The sequence below is a fragment of the Pleurodeles waltl genome, chromosome 11 (genome assembly GCF_031143425.1).
Source record: "Pleurodeles waltl isolate 20211129_DDA chromosome 11, aPleWal1.hap1.20221129, whole genome shotgun sequence".
NCBI classification, from domain to species: Eukaryota; Metazoa; Chordata; class Amphibia; order Caudata; family Salamandridae; genus Pleurodeles; species Pleurodeles waltl.
The window spans coordinates 699,348,725-699,364,174 of NC_090450.1; the positions used below are offsets into that span (position 1 = coordinate 699,348,725).

Sequence of the window (15,450 nt, forward strand, 5' to 3'; positions counted from 1 at the left end):
CAGTCAGAGGTCAAATCCATAATGGTTGGTTCTTCCATGACTCTGCGCTTCTGGCGTGGGAAGTTGTGGAAAAGAACTGACGTAGGCGCGCCGAGACGGCGTCTATATAGACAACCGTGACATCATAGACGGCTCCAACGACGCATGAGGAGCTGGTCGACGCACGCGGATCCGAACGACGTCGCATGATGGTGCGCGCGCAGGGTACTGCTCAGAAAAAACTCCGGATTCGAAGCTGACACCAGGGAATTCTAAGGTAAGGAATCTGCAGCTAGATAGTCTCTACCAGATACCTCGTTACCGAAGGTAAGTAACTTGTTCTTTAGGGTCGAGCCTGCGTCGCATGTGCTCGTGCATGCATATCGCTAGCGAGACGCTGTAGGTATCAGAAAAGGGCTTGGAGCCCTGTCGACGTCACGTCAGTGTCTTTCATTGGCAAGTTGGCTTGCCTGTTATAATCCACTTCTTTTGATTAGTCGAAGGCACGCATACGTCATGCCTTTTCCGTGGCTAGCCCTCTTAGAGTGCAGCGACCAAGTATGGAAAACATGCAAGGCTCGCTGTGGTTGTGGACTACTTTTTCTGTTTTTGGAGCGCACTCTCTCGCTGGGCAGGAGTCTAGTGCTTCGTTAATTGCACTTTTGCCGTTACGTTTATAATTGCACTTTGTGTGAACTGTACAGCGCGATCGCGCTGTTTTTTTCCTTTCGATGCAGGAAAAATCCAGTTGGGAGTTTACAACAGCTGTAACTCTGACAAATGCAAGACCCTAGTGCATTGTTTTCCTGTTGCCAAAACATTTTGATTGCTGATCATTTGCAAGGCACAATCACTTGTGCAAAGCAGTCGTGAAGGTTATTAGCACAACGCTTACCATGCATTAACAATAATGAACCAAAGCAGCAATGGTTAAACAATTTGTTTTTAGTTAATTGTTTATGTAGGTAGAAACGTGTGCATTTCACAGCAATTTTTTTTCTTCTTTTTTTGCAATACAAAATCTAAATGTAATGCCCTGGTTCCCCATGGAAGCTGCAGAACGTAAACCGCTCTCATGTGGACACTATTTTTCTTCTGGGGTGTAGTCCCCGACCACCAGGAAAATTTTGAAAAATAATAGTCGAATACTGCATTTTAAAGAATTGACATAAATGTACTAAAAAGGCATATGCTATGAGAGGGCACTCATTAACTATTCAAGCTCTTTCATGATGTGCAAGGCCAGTGAAACATGGCACTCTCCATATGTTGACTCATGTTCTTTTCAGAATGTGGTATCAATGTCTCCATGTGTCAGAAATTACTTTCATTATGTCTTGTCCTCCATTTTGGCATGGGTGGTCCTCTCTCAATACTCTACCCAATATGCCAGTGCCACAATTTTGTCATTAGTGCTGCCCATATTCCATGAGTGATGGACCCATATGTCAAAACTTAACTCTTGTATGTCAGAGTCAGAATTTGGTCATAGACTATTCTTTATTAATTTTACTAATTAATATGGGAGGAAGCATGGAGGTGCAGCCCCATTGTGCATAAGGTCGCTTGGTCCTGTGTTCTTGACACTGATCTTTCCACTGCCGAGGACAGGGTTACTGCAAAAACAGTGCCAGTGATTGCAAAGGGCAAGCCAGAGTCCCAACCGTGACCCCTGACAGCCCTTAATTTATAGTTATTTACCCGCATCTTAACTCATACATTTCTTTCACATCGGTTTTCTTCTCGCTCCTGAGTTCTCACACCTGTCTCTTTATTACTTCTTACTCCTGTCTTCTACTCTGATGCTCTCTCTTACCTTTGTCTCACCTCTTCCACCCAGATGTCTTTTTTTTTTTTTTTTTTTTTTTTTTTTTTCCCAGATGTCCACCTTCTCTGGGGTCTCTTTCTAAAGGGTTTCTTTGTCACCTTTCTCACACCTGTCTGTTCCTCTGGTTTTCTCTTAGCATTGTATGTCCCATTTTTCGGCCTTTCACATCTCTCACCTGCCTTTTTCCTCTCAGCCTATGTAGTCTTTCTTGTCTGTCTGTTATTTCTCACCCGTCTATCTGGTGTGGCCTTTTTTCCCTCGCTAGTTTCTGCTGTCCCTTGTCATCAATTAACTGTTTCCTTTTATTTCCTCATTTTTTCCTTATTTACCTCTTCCCTAAGGATGCAGTAGAGACATTTCGACTCCTGTTTTTGCCATCCCCTTCAACATGCAACATACATAAATAATGCATTGCAATTGTGGCGTTCTATTCGAGCATACTGCCTTCACAACACGCTGCAAAGGTAGCTTGTACCCAGTCCCCCAGTTTACGAAAGGTGGCAACATTTTTTCATTGCAGAGTGAATTTCACTTCTGAGTTGATTTCTGTCAGCCGGGGGGGGGGGTACACTGTTGCTGTGGGGTACAAAAAATTGAACAAGCATTGGCAAAGCCACTAGGTCTTGCCTGTGTAAGACCTATTGACTTAGTCGGTTTATTTAACCATGTTCTACACAAGCATGGCTGCTGTTCAGCATGACTTAAAGTTAGTGGCTTAGAGGAGAGTGGCATGGAGTGCTATAAAGTGGTATGACAGAGTGGAGTAGAGTGAAGTAGAGTGGAATGGGGAAGAGTGACGTAGCGTTGTATATTGGAGTGTCGTACAGAGGAGGAGCGTAGAGTGTCGCAGATCATAGTGGAATAGAGTGCAACATTGTACAGTGCTGCGTTGTAGAATGCAGTGTCATAGATTAGTATTGCATAGAGTGCAGTAGTGTAGAGTGCGGCAAAGTAAAGTGCAGAGTAGACTAGCGTAGAGTGCGCAACGGTGCAGACTAGAGTGATTGCAGTGTTGGAGAGTGGAATATAGTGCAGTGCTGTAGATCATGTGGAGAGTAGTGGCGTAGAGTAAGTTGTTTCAGATTCGAGTGAAGTGGCATAGTGGAGTGATGCAGGGTAGAGTGCAGTGGTGTAGAGTGTAATGATGTAGTGTAGAGTGGCATAGAGTGCAGTGGCCTAGCGCGGTGCAGAGAGCCTTGGCATAGAGTATATTGTATCAGAGTATAGTGGTGCAGGGTAGAGTGCAGAGGTGTAATGTAATGGCATAGTGTAATGATGTAGATTAGAGTGGCGTACATTAGATTGTCAGAGTGCAAGGGCATAGAGTGGAGTGGTACTGAGAAGAGTGCATTGGCGTAGCGTGTATTGGCATAGAGTGCAAAGTGGTGTAGAGTGGAGTTGTGGAGTGGCCTAAACTGGAGTGGTGTAGGGTGCAAGGGCAAAGAGTACAGTGGTGTAGTGCATGGAGCAGAGGGGTGCGGAGTGGTATGGTGAGGCAAAGCCAAGAGGAGTAGCATGGAGCGGTGAGAAGTGCAAAGTGGAGTGTATGGAGTGGTAGAGCACTGCCATTAGACAACACATTTTTAATTGTAATCACAATCACATTTGCACAGACACAGTTTTACTGAAACTATATATGTGCAGAAATTGATTCACCTAGTGTAATGATTTGTTTTGATTGTATAAATTTTTTTCCTCCACACTTCAGCATTATAAACAAAAATGTGCTTCATTTGTGCATCGCAAATTCTGAAATATTTGCACACTTAATTTGCAGACATTGAAATGTTGTTGTGTGCTGGAAAAATAACATTCTACAACCTTTCGTTTCACTTGGATACCCAGCAGGATTGTCACACAAATCCTCTCACTTTGAAGTAAGAGAAAGAAAAGTAATCTCACAGCTCTTGGAAGACAGAGCCTGACATTTGACTTCTGTCTTTCAATACAGCAAATGTGACAAGATAAAAACGAGATGTACTGGCCTGTTTACAGAAAGAAGCACTTGTGGACGAATACAAAGACGTATAGTATGAAAAGGTCTTGCTCCTCAGGAGGGACAAACTGTAGCCAGACAGCCTAAAACAAATAAAGCCAGCAAATAGAAATAAACAAAATGTTAGTAACAAATCATAAAGCCAGCGGTAAGCAACAGGCAGAAAACATTTTCCGGGAAGCTTTCTGAATGTCCCCAAGATGTCCTTAGCGAACCAGGCAGTGCATGCGTCAACCTAAAAAGGCTCACTGGAGAGCACTTGAACTTTTGTTCCTTGCTCTACTTTAACAACTTCATAGGCTAAATTTTGCGATGCCTGTCCAGGGGTCACAAGTGGGAAGCCATGCTGTGGGGTGCACCCTGTGTGCCGACCCGGCGGCCCAGGGCCCTTCCTACCCGTGGTCGCGCTAGAAGCCGGGCGGCACGTGGGAGGACCCGCAACACCAATGGATGCGGAGAACGGAATAGGCCTGGGGATGAGGATTGACGTTGCAGAAAAGCGGTGAGTTGGGGTGGGCGGGGATGCGGCTGAGGGCGGAAAATTGACCGAATAACAGACCTGCTTGTCGATCGGGCTGCCGCCACATACACCCCCCCCCCCCACGCCCTTGAAAGCCCCGGCAACCGTGCACACCACACCGAAAGGCCTGCAGCACTTACAGCCGTAGAACTAAGAGAAAACCCTCTATTGCTGAGGAGGCGCTTTGGACTGAGCTGGAACCTGGGCCCTATTGCGATTTCAATTGATGACATGGCGAAAGCGTTCCGCTAAGCGGAGGACCAATCACAGGGGAATTGCCCTGCCAGAGAGTACAGACTACTGCTGGAACGGTCGGTGGTAGCGCAGGGGAAAGGGTGAAAAACTAGATTGCGTAGTGACAAGTGTTACTGCAGTGCACACAAAAGGAATAACTCTCGAAGTCATTTCCAAGACCCCTCCCCCGCTATATTCCAGAAATAAGATTGACAACCTCATAAAAAGCTATAAGAACAATAGGACCCGAGAGACCGCCAGGAATGAACGTATGAAAATCTGACCTGAGGTGTAAGACAAAAAGAACATTACAGTGAAGTCCGGTAATGGGCCGCACAAAGGGCAAATCAATGGATGACGGTGTGACCCCCAACTCCCCGGAGCCAGAACCCGACGCCACAGGCGAAAGAAAATATGGATAAGCTGGACACTATACTAAAAGAAATCAGAGACTTTCGACAAGCCATAGAGAACAGGAGCCCCAGCAAGACCTGTAATAGCACAAATATTGAACTATAGGGATAGAGATGTCGCCTTACAGGTTGCGAGGGAGTTAGATCCCATTATAATTGACAATGCCAAGATCTCACTCTATCCAGACTATACCCTGGCAGTCCAGAAACGCAGGGCATCCTTCCAAATAATAAAACAAAGACTAGGCAAAATGGAGATAAAATATGCTCTACTATTCCCAGCAAAACTCTGCATCACACATAACCAGAAAACGCACTTCTTTGACTCACCCGACCTGGTGTGTACCTGGCTTGACGAAAACTTCCCATACTCACGAGCGGAGGAACAGAACAGCGGCCACCACTCAGGACAACTTCCTCAACATTGTAGAGACAAACGGAATAAAGCCCAAACGTCCTGGAAAAGAACATGCCCAACACTGCGTCAGGCCCTGGAGGGACAAAACAATGCATTACAAACTGCAGGCTCCCTACGAGAGATGAACTCCTCTCCCTGCAGAACTGCTTCTTCAATAGATAGCATACCGGCGTCAGACTCAGATGGGAGCATGGCTCTATTTCCAGACATTACTCCACAACTAGCTAGAGACTTCTAGCAGATGTAACCCCATAATAACATTCTCAAAATATTTATTTTGTTTTCTGGTCAGGCCCCTGCCTCCCCCCTATAATAATTGTGGTGGGCCCGGTTGGTAGAGCTCCTTGGCACACGTTGGATTTTTTTCTCTCACATTATCACTAACAAACCCGCTGGCAGCGGGACATATTCTTGATCCACGCCACATTGCGCAGGCCCCTTCTAGCACGAATTGGCTGCTTCGTTGTAGCACCTAGGTTATGTATTATGTAATTGTTTGGCAAAGCAAGTTTAGGCTTTGCCTGGCATTTCTACTAGAGTATAAGTATGTTTGCTTTTAAGATAGACATCTACACCTACGCCAGATACACTATTCTGCAGAAACTATAGACCAACATGGGGCCATAAACTACTGCGGATGCACATAACCAGACTCAAATATGCATACACAACGTGAATATAATATAATTTGGAATGTGAGGGGGATGGGAGGTATCCAAAAAAGACACAGAATCCTTGCACAGTTAAATCGCCGCAAAGCACATATTGTTTATTTACAAGAAACTCATCTTACTGCACATGAAGCAGTAAAACTTCGTAAAAAATGGCGAGGCCAGATCTTCCACACTTCATACTCTGCATTTGTACGAGGATCTGCCGTGTGGATAAGAGCTGGTGTGCCCTTAGAAGTGGTTGATACTAAGATTGATGTGGAAGGCAGGTTGGTTTTAATCATGGGCAACTTGGATGGGAAACCAGTGGTGCTGGGCAGCATATACGCACCAAATGCTGCGCAAGACGCCTTCCTAGAACACCTATCCAAAGTGCTAACACTATGGGCACATATTCCCTGGGTAATTGGGGGGGACTTTAATGCGGTGTTAGATGTTACCATGGACCGGAACACCCCTCCAATGTCAGGAACAAATGCACGGAGACAAGCAGACACACTAAAGATATGGCTACAGGGATGGTCCCTAGCAGATGTATGGCCGGCAAGAAACACTAACATGAAGGAGTATTCCTTCTGTTCCCACCCCCACAAAGTACACATGAGATTGGATCGGATTGTCTGCACTGAGTCACTACAGATGCAAATGACCAAAACCACTTACCTTGCGAAGACACTATCAGACCATAACCCTTTAGAAGTGACAATGAAATGGGGACAAACATTCACACCTATCCCAACATGGCGTTTACACCCCATAATTTTAGAAGGCATTGTCCTGCGGGAGGAACTGGCGCAGACAATCAAGACCTTTTTCCATAATAATATAGACTCAGCTTCCTCTCCGCTAATAGAATGGGAAGCATTTAAGGTGGTTATATGAGGGGTTATAATAGGAGCAGTGTCGGAGGTACGAAAAACTCTGGTGAGGGAACTGACACAGGCAGAAGAAAAGCTAGGTATCCTTGAGAAAGAATTGGTCATAAACCCTACCAACACTACAGCACTGCAGGATCTTTGATCTGAACACGCCCGCCTGGTAGAAAAACTCAGAAAATTCGATCTTATTAGATATAAGGAAAGGATGCACAGAGAAGGTGATAGGGCAGGATCACTCCTAGCACGACCAATACGCGAAGGGATAGCCCCCACTCCCATACTGCATATCAGGACAATACAACACAATGATATAACTACCCAATTGGACATTAATACGGCTTTTAAAGATTACTACATGGCTTTATACTCCGCCCGCCCCCAATAGCAGAGGGAAAAATTGACTCTTTCCGGACTTAAGATGAAACTTCCAACACTTGGCGCAGAGGCCGGGCAGATATTGGGAGCTCAAATTACACAAGGGGAAATCAGGGAAACTATTAAAAATATGGCACACAATAAAACGCCAGGAACAGATGGACTACCAGCAGAATTGTATTCACTATTCAGCACGCAGCTCACCCCACACTTGGAGCGATTATATCAAACATACTTAGAAATAGGACGACTACCAGACACTACTGGGCAGGCACTAGTGACGTCCCTACTGAAGCCAGGTATGGACGCAACGGATATCTCATCGTATAGACCACTATCCTTATTAAACATGGAATATAAAATCCTAGCAAAAATTCTAGCACAAAGGCTCCTACCACACATAGCCAATCTTATACACACAGACCAATGCGGTTTCGTACCAACGAGTAACACCTCCTTAAATGTGCGTAGATTATACCAGGTGATGGATGCGGCAAGGGAGAAGCTCCCACACGCGGGATGTCTCTCGTTAGATCTCCGCCAGGCCTTCGACTCACTTATTTGGGAATACATGATAAAGGTACTAAAGAAGTTTCAGGTCCCACTGGACTATATTAAATGGGTCTACCTAATATATGCGGCACCAACAGCCAGAGCTTGTACAGGACAAAATATATCAGACACTTATTCAGTATATAGAGGCACAAGGCAAGGCTGCCCTTTATCCCCCTTACTATTTGTCCTAGCCATAGAACCTCTGGCACAATTATTGAGACAAAAGGGCGGAGCATGGGGCATTGAAATAGATCATGCACAACACATAGTTTCTCTATACGCTGACAATATTATATTATCAAAGATCTTAACCAAAACCCTAACAAAGCGCCATATATCTTTTAAGAATTCAGACCCCTGTTTGGACTGGCCATAAATTATAACAAATCCATCGCTTTCTCATTCTATGAGCCACATAGAGACCACACGCTACCATTTGGAGATCACCAACTACAAGTTGCAACGGACACTTTCCGATATCTTGGGATTCAAGTATATCACACACCAGAAGACCTCCTGGAAGGTAACCTGAAAAGAGCCCTCTCCTCACTTAAAACATAGATCCAGTTCTGGATTACGTTACCAATTTCAATTGCGAGAAGGTTGGCACTAGCCAAAATGGTGGCACTACCCTGCCTACTATACTGCTTCACTAATCTACCAGTGAAAGTTCCGGAGTCATATTTTAAACTACTCAACTCCATGTTGCTGGAACTTATATGGGGGAAGGGACGACGCAGAATAAGCCTGTCTAAGTTACAGTTGCCGGTAGAGCAGGGAGGGATGAACGCACCAGACTTAAGGCTTACTGCATAGCTGAGCAGCTCCCATGGCTGGCGTGCTTGCTTAGCGGCCGAAACTTACAAGAAATAAACTATAATCAACAGATGCTAGACAAGGGTAATCTGCACTCCTTGTTATGCCCCGGAACCCTGGTTCAAGGACACACCCCTCTCGTTGAAAATAGCACTCCAATATTGGCAGCTGGCACTTCAAAACACCTCTGGCACGACTCCCTATTCGCCCAATATCCCACTGTTGAGATTACCAGTAACCATAGGTAATTTAACCCCTGCACAACTACAGAAATGGGCACAGGAAGGTGTAGCGTTCATAGGTTCCTTGTTTAAAGACCAACGTTTACTAACACACACTGACTACATCCATGAACACAACTTATCAACCTCACTTTTCCTCCTACATGCTAGTATTACGCACTACGTCACCAAATACTCTGCCCCGAATAATATAGCGCCACCTACACACGCACTGGTACACTCCATATATACTATAGGCCAAGGGACACACATGGTTAAATGGCTGTATAAGTGACTGAAAACTCACCTATCTAAAACCCTGACGGAATTAAAAATCAAATGGGAAACAGACATAGGAAGAGATATCAGAAGAGGAATGGAATACCATACTAGACTACCCAAGCCAAATATCCCGTAATACAAGATTTAAATTCATTCAATATGCTATACTCCACAGAGCCTATTTTACCCCAAACAGATTACATATTTTATACCCAGAACTGCCCTAAACGTGTCCTAGATGCAGATAGGAGGAGGCGGGACTCACACACATGCTCTGGAAGTGTCATGCCATTTCTGAACACTGGGAAAATATATCCAACTCCCTAAATACACTAGCTGGGAAGACTGTATATTGTAAAATGGAGACATGTATACTGGGAATGCTCCTGTGTCCCAAAAAAGAGAAAGTTTTCCCCAGATGGATAAACCTAGCACTCCTATTGGCTAAACGCCTACTGACTAGGCGATGGAAAGCCACGACCGCATCAACGGTGAGCCAATGGAGGGCAGAGGTAATAGAATGGGGTAAAGCAGAAGGAGTTGCCCTTAAAAGAGAAGAAAATGCTGGATGTAGGAAATACCCAATAGCCCAGGAATGGGATGAATTAGTAGAAAAGTTAATATCATTGGATAAAGGGGAACATGTCGGACATCTCAGTGATATCCATAAGATAATAATCACCAAGAGTACATAATAAAATCGTCGAATGCTCCCACCCCACCTAACCCCCCGGATTTTTTTTTTTTTACATACATCAATAGTGTATGATAAGTGATAAGTCAAGAATGCAGCGATAGAAAATCCATCCTCAGCACCAAGATGTCTGATTAGTAGTCAGTAGTTGGTAGTTAAAAATAGCGTTCAATGTAAGGAACACAAGTTGACATAATAATTTGAAAGCACCACCACAATAATGCATGAAGTCCAACATATATGACATACAGAGCGAGACAGTTTAAAGACCAGAGTTGATATATAAAGACACAAAGGATGTAACAGCATATAAACTGGTGTAAAATGCACATGTAAAACCATGTATGCCTTATGTGTTCCCCCCCTGTTTCTTATGTTTATGAAAACAATAAAATGTTTAAAAAATAAATAAATGTATATTTAAGATCCCAATCCAAAAAATTAACACTTTAAAACCTGTTCTCAAAATGAAAAGTAGAAAAACCAGCATACATACCGGACCAGACTCAAGGACCCCAAATTATCAAAGAATACATTTGAGGTTTGTCATGTGTTTTATAATGAAGAAAAATGAGGCCCTGTGAAATAAATGTGCCTTGGACCACACAAGTGGGGCAAGCAGGGAAGATGGTATTTTTTTGCTGGTTATCTCGTTTCACATTTTGAAATTTAGCCGCCTGAAGTGATCCCTGCAACCCCCCTAACCCCCACCCCCTCTTCAAGCCACCAGACACTGAACTACCAAGCCAAGAACGCATTTATTTGGGTGATGCAATACCCCACACAGCCTCTGAAGCTACCTTCCTAACCATAAGGAGTTTACCCACGGAGGCCCCAGCTGCTCATGAGGTTTCAACCATTCTTATTCCAAGCCCTCTCAGATTGTCACATCAGGCTCTACCTATGCTAACATTGTTAGAGCAGGTAGATGGGAGATTCTAAAAATAAATTCGGAGAATAATTTTGCTCATTGACTAGTGTTGAATCAGAGGCTTTTTCTGGTGGAAGACAGTTGCAATAAAGCCATTCTGGTAGAGCTCTTTACAAAATAATTTTTTCAGATTTTGTTTTATTATTTTCTCATTCTCAACCAGTCTCTTTTTGTTTCAGCATGGTTGACATGTCACAGAAGAAATCTGTTCAAGCCGTACGGCTTGTGGGGAAAAAGATTTATATGGGGGAGCAACATTTAACATGCTTGCATTTCCTACATCTCGATCGCAGTCCTAAGGATTGTTTAAGACGTATTTAATTTATTTTCCTAGAAAAGCATAACATTAGGGCCTACAGGTCTATAAAGCTGCAGGAGTACAACAGTGTTATACACTGACATGCTTGGTTAGTCTTTACATCATGCACTCTTATAATTCCTGGATACTATTTGGCCTTTTACAACATATTTATGACATCGTATGGAAGGTGTCAAAGGGGTCTGGAATCTGGTGGATAGATTGGATTGGATTCCTGGACAATGACTTCCAAATAGCAAGATCTCCCTGCAGTTTTTCATCAGTTCCCCCCAAGTTTCATACTATTTTCTTCTGCCAGAGACCATTCAATAACATCCTTAATCCAATGTTCTAATGTCGGTTTCTTACGTGTTAGCTAATGTATTGTAATATATCTTCCTGCTAACACACAAATTACACATCTTGGTTTTGTTTATGCTGAATGCATCATTGCCTAATAGAAATGCCTGTGGAAGCAATTTTAATCTGATCTACATTTTACTTACATACCTGTCAGCAACACCCTTATGTGTAGGCATGTCCATACCAGGTGGAAATATCATGTGATCTCTTGATCACTGCACTTAGGGCAACAAAAATCTCTGTTCGAGTTAACCCTATGAAGCATTGCTGGTGTGATATATGTTCTATGTAAAAATTTGAAATGCGGGAGGTGAATTCCTTTCATTGCTTGAAGGCTAGCGTATGAGTGCAAGGGCTCCTTACCACTGCTTGTCCGGGTCTTTCACCCCACAATGAATTTCTAATTTCTCCCTAGTTCTTAACGAGTGCCTGGGTTTATTCTCTTAGCGAGTAATGTAAAATCTGAAGTCTACTAATCCACCCAGCACCAACGACTACCTCAGCACATTCAACTCCTGTGGAGTGCTGTGTAAATCTCCTGAAACAGTTCACAGTCTGGCACAAGGTATTGTGTTGGGGAATTCTTTGTTATGCAAAATGCTTCCATTGTGCCCTCCAATGAGCCCACGGCACCCAGTTCAAACAGCCCCCCCCCCCTTAGTAATCATCCTCCCTCCCTCCCTCCATTTAGATATATTTGTGTCTGCATTTAGCTGTGCAAATACAGGGAGTAGCCACACTGGTAAGTCCCATGTGTGCCTAAGCAGTGTACCTCATGTAGATATAGAAACATCTTCCATATTATTACCATATCTCTCACTGGGTGAGGTACACCCCTGCCATTCTGGAATTTGAAAGTAGATTCCCCAGCAGGTCTGCAATTTGTCAGTGCCCCACACAAAAGTTCCAGATCTGTACTCCAGTCTGGCTCAAAAGAGCCAGCACCCAAACTGCACTTGAGCTGCTATAGAATATGCTTTGATGTCTGTCTTCAGCCTCCCTTCTACTTGCATAGTAACGCGTCCATCTTGGTCCTACTCCTCTTCCTACCCCAGATCAAGGCATTCAGTAACTATCTTCATTGACCGAGACACAGCTGGGGAATCCATACATAGTACACTGAAAGGAGTGCAAGCGTCTTGTCAGTGCTCCTTTTTTTGCTATAGCTATTTGCCCTGCCGTTGACAGAGGAAGTGAAACGCACAGATCCAGTGACCTTTCCCTATTAGCAATCAATTTGGCAATATTCAATTCGTCATTTTTGCTCTGTATGAGTTTCCATTGCCCCCAAGTAACAACATAAGAAAAGGCCTTGTTTTAAGTCTTGTAGTGGGAATGCTCGAAAGGCTGACCTGCCAAATAGCCCAATGGGGAACACAAGCTAATTTGGTTTATTTATACATAGACCTGACCACCAAAGCTTACTAATATTCTATAAGTGTGGCATAGCATTTACCGGGTTGGATAAGTATAACAAGAGTATCAGCATACAGTTAAAACAGATGTTTACAGCTATGTGTATCTATTACCCAGTGTGACAGGTTTGACCTTAAGTTGTCACGGTAAAGGATCCACAACGAAGCAAACGTCCGTGGAGACAAAGGGCATCCCTTTCTTGTGCCTCGCCCCAGCTCCTACTAATCTGATACTATCCTGTTTGTTATCACAAATCTTAGGATTGTGATATTTGTAAACATTTATCAAACGAAAAATTAAAAGACTTGGAGAGATCACTGATGGCTATAGTTAAGGAGAATACGAAGGCAGGCTCTTCAAAACACCAAGGTAAGCCTACTAAGTCGTCATCCGAGAAGCCTGAGCACAAGATTTTCAAGCAGGATCTGGGGCCCTTGCACCTAAAAGTCATTCACTTGGTCAGTTGCTGTCTGCTGCTTCTAAGCAACAAGAAAGGGTACATAAGCACTCACAGAAGATGAGGGTATTCCCTACTCAGGATGAAGAACCTTTTTATGAGGGTGTAGAGGTCTAGGATTGCCTCAGAATCAGTCCTCAGTTCTTCGATAACTTAAACTGTCTGGAAAACACACTAGTCTGTCAGTCATTCCGGTGGGTGAGCATAGGCTGACCAAGGAACTGTTGTAGACAGTCAACTCTGTCAGCCAAAAGACTGCTGTTGGTTGTCACTCCACTGCCAACTTGAATGGCTTTGTCTAACACTGGCTTGTTGTGACATGTACCCACAATACCTGGCGACAATGCAGTAATCGACAAAGATATCGACCACACGACTTATGCCTCCAGCAGAAACTTTCCAAGCTCTCCTTGGACCTTCAGGTTAAGTTGCAATCACCTGCACAGCCAACGTCAGCTTGTGGTGTTTTGTGGATTCTGCTTCAGCCATTTCACCACTACCTATGTTCTTACAACTACAAACGATGGTGTCACTAGTTCCATATTGCAGCATTGTTCAGTGACAACCAGTACACAACACTTAAGAGCTAAATATTCCGTATATGGATCCTGAAGCAACGGATGAGGAGGCTATGTTCTTCTGGGAGCACAAGCTTCAGTCACCTATAATAAGCCAGCACAATTTAATACAGAAATGCTGTGTACCCCCTTCACAGTCTTTGATGCAAGTTCTTTGGCAGATGTTAAACTTTTGTTTTATAACTTGTTTTTATTAGCGTTTCAGTAAAGTACAAGGCTAGTCAAATCAGACATTGATACAAGCAAAGATGCAGACATAGGAATGTAGGCCCCGTAGCAAAAAATGCTTTACATTGTGACAGGCCAAGGCGTGTGAGCAGCAGTTGCCTAATATAATTTCAGCAGGAAACAAAACATATCACTTAAGCTACAAACAAGGTAATCAACAACAAACTGACTTTCCCTCTCCCAACCACAAACTAACTTCCCCTCCCTCCCTCATTCTCCTGTGTCCAACGTAGAAATGTACTCTTGGAACAATAGTTTCTTCTGTTAATTCTTGTGCAGTCCATTACTTCTCATTCAAGCCTATCTAATACGTTTCTGGATTAATGCATGTTTCCTGATGGATGTGGCATGCTTGTCCCTCTCGACTTACCAGTCGATTTTCTCTGATCGAAGAGCATGTGAACAATAGGACCTTGTCGATTTTGCATTTCTGATTTGGATCTTCTTTTTATTCCTAGAACCAGATAAAAATGACAATCTCGAAAGTTTATAGACTGTTTGACTTATTGTAAACAAAAAAAACATTTTCTTGAGCTATCCCTATGATACAAAACATATAAACTGTATATTGTTTGTTTCTGCGACCTTCTCTGGGCCCCAGTTTGATTTTTCCAATTGCATGTTTGTCCACAATAGGAGTAATCCATTCTTCCTTGCCTTTTCCTACAGGAGCTTACCATGCCTATTTTTTTTTTTTTTTTTTTTTTAAGTCTAACGCACATGCACTCTGGCCTGTTGTAATCTATCTGTGGGCTTTTAACCTCGCACGCCCATCGCTATCACTCGTTCATGGGCTTGCCTTTCAAAAATACTTTTTCATTGGTAAATGATTTTTTTTTTGGCCCTCCTTGAGGCAGTTTTGTTACCGCGTTGGCCATCATCCCTGTTACATGGATAATTGCACGTTTGCCAACACGTTTGACTGCAAGCAAACTTCTTTTTCCTTTTGTCTCTCTCCTTCGCGCCCATGTTCATAGTGGTCGTGATGCTTTGAATTGGCTTACTTATGTCAACTGTTTTACTTTCATTTTCAGTTTGTGGCAATAAAAGTCCAGTTGGAAATTTACAACGCTAATATCTCTAACTTGAGCAAACCCGAGACCCGTTGCATTGCAAATGCTTGATGTTTAAATGCAAACACAAAAATAGAAGGACAACTTTTAAACAGTTGTCAGAAAACTTTCATCAAAGTCCTGAACCACTACTAGCCTCTCATGGTGTTAGTTGCTACAACTAAAGGTAGAGGTGAGAAGGGTGCTGCACTCCTCAAAGTTTTTTTGTCCAATATTTTGACTGGAC

General features: G+C 43.4%; 1 protein-coding gene across 6 annotated transcripts in view; it reads left to right on the forward strand.

Annotated features, from left to right (window-relative positions):
- The window catches only part of OGDH (oxoglutarate dehydrogenase), an 833,675-nt gene that overhangs the window by 205,920 nt on the left and 612,305 nt on the right, over window positions 1-15,450 (forward strand). The window lies entirely within an intron of this gene.